Source organism: Gossypium hirsutum, chromosome A12, assembly GCF_007990345.1.
Source record: "Gossypium hirsutum isolate 1008001.06 chromosome A12, Gossypium_hirsutum_v2.1, whole genome shotgun sequence".
Classification (NCBI taxonomy): domain Eukaryota; kingdom Viridiplantae; phylum Streptophyta; class Magnoliopsida; order Malvales; family Malvaceae; genus Gossypium; species Gossypium hirsutum.
The window spans coordinates 33216197-33224603 of record NC_053435.1 but is presented as its reverse complement, the minus strand read 5'-3'; the positions used below and the strand labels follow the sequence as shown (position 1 = coordinate 33224603).

Below are 8407 nucleotides of genomic sequence, written 5' to 3'. Positions count from 1 at the left end.
CATCTTATCAACTAAATCATGCCACAAAATATACCAATTCATCATCTTATAACTAAGCCACAACATGCCATTTCTCAACCATTATACATCATTGATAATTTGCTAATTGAGCAACCATATAACCATCACAATATTCATACCAAACATGCTAAAACACAAGGCAATATATATACATCATATATAACTTATCAAACTTATGATTTAAGCCAACTTAAAAGGTTATATACACACCAACATTTACAAGCCAAATCTCATGGCTAATATCATCATATCACTAGCCTATACATGCCATATACCATAATTACAAAGCATCCAAAAATACCAACAAGTAGTCGATAGTGTGATGACGATTCCTGACGATCCCCGATGTTCGAGCTAGCTTCGATAATCTATAAAGTAGGGAAAGAACACACAAAGTAAGCTTTAAAAGCTTAGTAAGTCATATACAAATAAAATTACCAAATGATTCAACACTATTTCCATCAAATAGGTAAACTATGAATAAACACATATAAGTTCACAAACCTTCCCAAATGTATACATACTCAATTTCATAAGTGAATTAATCAAATAATTCCCTTTTCAATACTTGTATGAATCTCATACGTACCTGAGTCACTTAACTCATTTACTCATTCCTTCTTGACTTGCGTTTGTCCGTTGAACCTTTCAGAATCATTAAGGATACTCAGAAATCGCACATAGCTCGTACAATGCCATATCCCAAATATGGTCTTACATGTTATCACATATTGATGCCAATGTCCCAAACATGGTCTTTGTAACACCCCAAACCCGGCCCAGACGTTACAGCCGAATTCGGCGTGTCACATTGAAGTGTTTTTCGAAAACCATATTTTTATTGAAAACCCTTCTTGATTAAAACTCATTGGAGCGTTATTGTTAAACTCATGTTTTAATTAAAAATCTTTGAGAAGAATATTTTCGTTATAGATTAAAGTGAATGGAAGCTGTGCACCAGGTAGGAAGCCAGAAAAGAGGAGGTGAGTCTATTGGACTACTTAAGTACCAAGCTCTTCATGGATCCAATCCTAGACATGCACACATCCATTGCCACACTTAAAGCATATTACTTGTCCACGAACAACAAATTAAGTTTAAGTCCATTTAAAATATTTATTTCCTTTGAAAACATTTATGTTGCGGAAGCTTTACTCGGTAATCGTGATATTTTGAAAATAAGTAACTTTTATAAAACGCGCCCTAGAGCTAACCAATTTAATAACCCAAAATATTAAAAAAATAAAAATAGCGACCTTATTACAACTTAAACCAGAATAAAAATAATCAAAATAATAAATGCGAAACTTATTTTAAAGAAAACAAAAACTTAATCTTCGTGGCCACTCTGAATCCCGCCCAGCTCCAAGTCCACCAACTAGGGCTCACCTGTAAGGATGGAAGAGAAAGGGGGTGAGTTTGGAAAACCCAGTGTGTAAAGTATCCCAACCAGAGCCCAAATTAGTTCAAGCTTTACTGGGCCTAAACCCTATTCAGAAATCAGTGTTAACTGGGCCTTAGCCCATATCAATATTAATCTGGGCCATAGCCCCTTATAGTATCAGAGTATATTGGGCCTAGCCTATATCAGTATCAATCTGGGCCGTAGCCCTATTACAAGTCGAGATATACTGGGTCTTGCCCATATTAACACAGTTGGGCCCATTTCAATATAGTTGGCCCATAACAAAACAGTCTCATATGATTAATGCATGATAACCCCATCCAACCCTGCACTTGCCTCCGTCCATCCTTACACTTCCTGTGGGGAATAAATCACCCACGCCATCCCTACACTTATAGTGTTAGCACCGGTTGCGGCATTAACTATAATCCGCAGCAAAGCTGCTTATATTAGAATATGTGGCACAGCCACCAGAACGGGTTCTTCCTCCATAACAAAACCCAACCCCATGCAACAGATATACATGTCATGGCATATAACAAACAGAATCAGAATATCATGCATTTCAGTCAAAATTAACCCTAGGGGTATAACGGTTATTTTGCACCTAGGGGTAAAATGGTAATTTTCATACTTAAGGGTAGTTTAATAAAATTTACTATTCTAGAATTTACATACATATTCTAACCATTAACATATTAACAGAAGCACTTACCGAGTGTTTTTACCGAATTGGGCCCGTTGGCCCACTAACTCGTTTACAGCCCATTAAGCCCAAATATACCGAAGTGCACGAAATTGCGCACTCTGCAATCATACTGCGTGCGATTACCAAAATTAACAACCAAACCACCTCACAAGCGCTCGCACGCTCGCAAGTTCACAAATGCCAGCTTTTCCACTTTTCCACTTTTCCGCTTTTGTCGATCTAGTCTATGAGTGGGTGTCGTTTACACACCTATTTTTTGACGAAACGTTGACGAGTTCCACACACGAGTTGCCTACAATCAGTTACTAACACGTTAAACTATGAATCCATAACAACTTAACACATCAAACCCTTACCATATTTGGCCCTTAACACCTTAGGCACTAAAGTTCTTACCTTTGCCTGAAAAATGGAATAGATCTAATTCTGGTCGTTCCAAATATCCAAGCCCTCGATTAGTAGCCTTTAATCCACACTAGAGCAAAACAAATCAAATAACACCACTAAACCCTTTTAGTTTAGTCGACAGGCACCCTTTGCATATAGGGGTTTTCGGTTTTTCTTTAAATCCCGAAATAAAGAATGAAAGTAAGATTCTGAGTACTTACCACCAATGATGTACTTGTCAAGAGCGTTTCAAACACTTCCCCAATCTCAGATCCATAGTGAATCCAATCTTAGAATGTGAGTAGAGAATAGAACTAGATATTAATTCCCGAATCACTAAAATATGAGGCTTTTCGGCTTTTGGATCTATCCTAGAATAAGGCTATTGCGATCTAAAAGAAAAAATAGGTAACGATAAGTTCACCATCGAAGAGACAATCAGTAGAGGAAGAGATGTAAGATTAGAGGTTCGGTCTTTTGAAAGATTAAAAGGAAAGGAGATATAGTTTCAACCAAAGGAGTAATCGGCAACCAATATTTGAGAAGAAAAAGTTGTTTTAAAAAGAATTTGGCTTCGAGGAAAGAAAATAGAAAATGAGAGAATTGTTCAGCTTTTGGGAAAAATAGAAAAGAAATAAGATAAGATTAGAATAAAATAAATTGCTTTTCCAATTTTAATTCCTTCCTTATCTCCTTCACTCATGGCCAAATTCAAAGTTTGAATTTAATTCAAACTCTCTGCTGCTGAGCAGCAGTCCGCCGCTCAGCCGACTCCTCCTGTTGCTGTAAGCGTTTCAATCTCGTACGGCCCTTCCCACGCACGTACAGCAAAAAGAAGCACCCTCCTGCACATAACACTGCTCGAACCTAGGACTTCCAGGTTGCCCAACATGCTGCTGGCCACTGGGATTTCCGCCTTCCACGCAACTCGAGCCATCAACCTCCAGAACACTCACCCACCCTGCTTGCCGCTGCGACACACCCTCACTTTTGCTATATTTCGACTGCATTTACTTATAAACCTTATCTGCTTCAGTCACGGGCTCCTTAAAAAAAAAAAACAAGTTTCGCTGCCCCCTACCTTCGAACTCGTGACCACTGGGTCTCCTCAGCTCGCTGCTGCCACTGCACCAAGGTGCTCTTTATGTTAAATTATACTCATAACTCCTCTTAACCCTTATTCTAGGGGCGATCTGCATATTAAAAAAAACCCAAATTGCGCACGCCGCACCTTGAACCCAGGCACCTCCCACACCTTCCTACTGTGCTTAGCCACTAGGCCAAGAGCTCCTTCATGCAGTAATGCAGCCCAAATTATTATTAAGGCCTACTGCCCAGATTCCCTAAGGTAGCATAAAATTAAAATTTTTCTAGAGTCTTAAACACCAAAACAACAATACTTTTATAAATATATATATTTTATATTTTTTTTCCTATCTAATAATAATAATTATAATAATTTTATAAATATATCTAATAATAAAAATTTCAAATATCAATACTACAGTAAATAATAATAATAATTTTCATAAAAAATTTTCAAACATACATGCAGTAATATTTTTCTAATAATAATAATTTTATCTCATAATACTAATTAAAATTTCTTAAAAATTTAAAGTATCCATAATAATAAATATAGTAAAAATTTTCTGGTAGTAATTCAAAATTTTTTTCTTAAACGGTAACATTTAAAAATTCCTAATTATTCAGGTTTCCTTCTATCCGAATCCCAGCCTCAAAGCCTAACTCTTCTAGGCCCCAAAAATCGGGGTGTTACAGTCTTACACGAAATCATATAACGATGCCAATGTCCCTGACATGGTCTTACATGTAATCACATCTTGACAATCCTAATGTCATGACATTTGTATCCTATACTATTCCTAGGGTTCGTACGGGACTTTCGATTAACATTATTTTGTCGATACTTGCTTGTATTTGCTCGTTCAACATTCATAGCAATTCAATGACAAATAAACATTTATAAATTAATTTAAAGACATTTATTTGTATATGAACTTACCTCGTATATACGATGAACGGATCAGATCGACTACTCGACAACTTTCGATTTCCCCCCGTCTAAGTCCGATTTTTCTTTCTTGATCTATATGAACTCAAAATTAGCTTATTTAATCACTTATTCATTCAATTTCATCCAAAAATACCTATTTGGGCATTTTTATACTTTAGCCCCTAAAGTTCCACATTTTTACAATTTAGTCCTTGCTTAACAAATACACAAAATTCACTCAATTCAATTTAACCCATGCTTGGTCGTGTAACATCCCAAAAATCAGGGGTTAGTAGAATCGGGTTTGTGAATCGAGGGAGAGTGGTCATGCCTTAATTTTTTAAATTTATCTATGCATTTTTTGGAAATAAATGGGGTATTGATTTGTTGGTCATTAGTGAAATGTTCCTTGAAACCCATGTTCAAATCCCTTCTCTCTCACAATTTTTATTATTTTGTAAATTTTGCCTTAAACCCTAGTATGTGACATGCCTTGTTTTTAAAATAAATATTGCAAAATTATTTCAAGAATGAGGAAAAATCCTAATGGTTAAAAGAAATATGAGAAAACATGGAAACTAAATGAGGTCCCAAGTTCGAATCCCTTCCCTTACGAAATAATTAAATTTTGCAAAATCCCTTATTTTTTAATGTGTGTGTTATCCATACCCTTGAACCCTAAGTATAAATATAACTTTTTATTTTATTTTTCAGCCTTTAATTCAAATTTTACCTACCCAAGCTGTTCACCCTTTTCCTCTCCTCTTTTCTTTTCAATTTTCTTTCTTTCTCTCATTGTTGTCGTCACCTACACTTAGTTTTACCATCTCTTTCTTCTTTTTCTTTTTGCCACAAGATTTTTTTAACATATTTTCCACCATATTAGTGTCATTTTTCCTCATTAAAATCAGCCCCAAATATGAAATCTTGAACTCCAAGATCGATCCCGAACATTGCCAAGAAAGTGCCATTGTCGTTTCTCTCGACTAGTTTAGGTAAAGTCTCTTCTCTCTTCAATTTCTTAGTTAATCTTGTCCATTCAAAACCTAAATTTCCAGATCTATAATTTGGGGAATTTTAAATGATTTCAAAGGTATTTTTCCAGATTTTAATGCGATCTCAAACCTTTTAAAATTCAGCCCCAATTTTGGCCATCGCGAGTGGTGGTGCATGCACTTATGGGCAAGAAAAGGGGCTGTTTTGTTTCTTGGTTCTTGCCTATATTTTTCCAGGATTAATTTGAGTTATTTAACCCTTCTAATCAGATTTTAAACCCATTTCAATTATGGAAAAACGTTCTTTATCGATTGGCCATTCGGATCCCACAAATCATAAAATGTAAGTGCAATTAAGGGTAACTAGTTTGCTATTTCGACAAAGTTGTTGGGTAAAGGTTATGATTTGATTAAATAAAGGAATCTAATCATTAATTAGCTACTGATTTTCCAGTATATTATTGAATTAGGTGCCAACCCAAACGACTCAAATCATCCGTAAAGGTGAAGAACGACTGTACATACAGTTTGTATCGATACAGTGTAAGGAATCTAACTAGTTTGGATTCATAAAATAGTTATAATTTCAAAAATTGGTTTGAACTCATAAGTGGGTTTTTTGGGGCTGGTTTAATGGTAAATTTATTGAATTCATACTGAATTTTGGTTTAGGTTCATTTAAGGAATTATTAAGGAAAATTGGAAGATTTGCTAGTGTGCTGTGAGGAAATGAAAAATAAGGTGTGGGTCCTAAATTCATAATTTTTTTAAAAAATGTTAAATATCATGTTATATATGATAAATTAGCTTGCTGATGGGATTGGCTTAATATCCAAATTATTGATTTCGTGAGTGGCCGAACCAGGTATGTTTCGAGCCTTAAAAGATTGAAATGTTGGAAAAATTGCTAGTTTGATAGTATGGATGTTTAATTGAGTTTATAATTGCATAGTTGAGTTATGAGATATGAGAATGTTTAACTGAATGATATAATGTGTTGAGATATTAAGCTTATGTATGATTTAAATGCATGAGATATTTGTTATATTTTGTATTGAAAAGGGTGTTATTTATGCACAATGAAAATCTGTAAAGTATGTGAAATTGAACAATATTGATTGATACGAAATTGAACGATATTGATTGATACCAACTCAATGGTAATTTGAAAGATTGGAACATTTTTTCCATTTACTGAAAGTATGTGATTATGTATGAGATTGTGTTACATATTGCATATGTATTGGGTTGGGATTTTGTGGTAGACAAAGGAGTTCCGTGGAGTATTGGTGGCATATTAAGTCCACATTATTTGTAGTCAGTGCACTGCACTTGGAGTACCGAGGGGATTGGCGATTTTATCGCATATTACATGTTATTAGCGATTGTATCACACTATTTGATATCCGGTAGATTTTTTGTATTATTGATTAATTGGTGGTTTTACCACATCGAGCTATGCTCATAATGTTTTGGAGTTTGGCAGACGGATTCTGGGGAACTCGTGGTGTGTAGCGAATGGTATGGGTAGGAACCTTGTTGCATTGCATCATGTGCATGACATATTCAAATGTTATTGATTTATGCTATGTATTGTATTTTGTTGTACTGAATGGTGATTGTTACTCGAATGAATGATGTCCCATGTTCATATATCATTTGACATCAATTTGATAATGGTTATGTAATGATATGAAATTCAAATGATGGTTTTGTGTTCTTCTGTTAATGCTAATATGTTTCAATGTATTCGGTATTTATGTTTTTTTCCGTTTAAATAATTATTCGACTCACACTGAGCTTTTCATAAGCTCACCCCCCAATAGTGATTAACTTTTCAGGTAAACCTCAAAATTAGGATAGGACTTGGCATCCAGAAAATCACCTTGGACCTCAAACTATTTTTGATAAGTATTAATCAGTTTCTATTGATTTTGGTTTGTAATTTTTAATGACTTCTGGTCTATGGCTTGCTAACTTTTTTTCTGGGATTTTTGCATGCATGAATTACTCAAGCATAAAAACCGGATAATGCATTATATCATGCTTAAGTAAAATTTGATATTGTTCCTTAGTTTCCACTACATTGCAAATGAACAGTTTTTGAAAAACAAATCGATAAGGCTACTACTTTTCCAAAATGACTTGAAAAATGGTTTTTCCGTTGCAATAATTTAACATCGAGTTTGTTTTAAAGAAGAGCAACAAGCAAACGATTTTTCTAAAACAACTCTATCAACAATAAAATGAATTCTAAGCATACACGACCTAATTAATGAATGTTTTTAAGCTAACTCAAAGTACAACTACAATTTTCTCTAAAATGAGTTTATTTAAGGTCTTCAAAAGTAACGTAAGTTAGCTTAGCCATTTCGGTGGCTAATGTAGACTTCTCAATCTAGCCATAACGTCTAGGCTGAGTTTGGGAGGTTTCAGGCTGATTTACCATAGTGCCCCTAGCAACCCATATTTTTCATTTATTTTACATTTCAACCCCTCAATTTATAATTTTCACAAATTAATCCCTAATTGGCATTTTTACTCAAAATCACTTAATAAAACTTGTATAACTATCAACAAATATTCATTTTTCATCATCAATCATTCAAAAGCTCGAGCATTCATCAATGACAATTCAAAAAATCACCAACAAACTCAAAAATTAAGGCACAGGCTAGTAAGAACACGAAGCAACGATTACAAAAACACAGAAATCATCAAAAATCAAGCTCGAAACATCCTCAATCAAGAACAACAAGGGCCGAACCCTAAAATGCTTCCAAAGCTTCTTTCTCTTTTAATTTTCGGTGAAGATGATGATATTTAGGCTTATTTTAACTTTGTTTTTATTTATTATTACCTTATTAATCAAA

General features: G+C 34.5%; 1 long non-coding RNA gene across 1 annotated transcript; it reads left to right on the top strand.

Annotated features, from left to right (window-relative positions):
• The first annotated feature begins 5297 nt into the window (after positions 1 to 5297).
• Positions 5298 to 6501, top strand: LOC121211328 (uncharacterized). Its single transcript, XR_005906633.1, has 4 exons — positions 5298 to 5534; positions 5805 to 5877; positions 6005 to 6077; positions 6207 to 6501. It is a non-coding gene; the product is annotated as an uncharacterized lncRNA (long non-coding RNA).
• The last annotated feature ends 1906 nt before the right edge of the window (positions 6502 to 8407 follow it).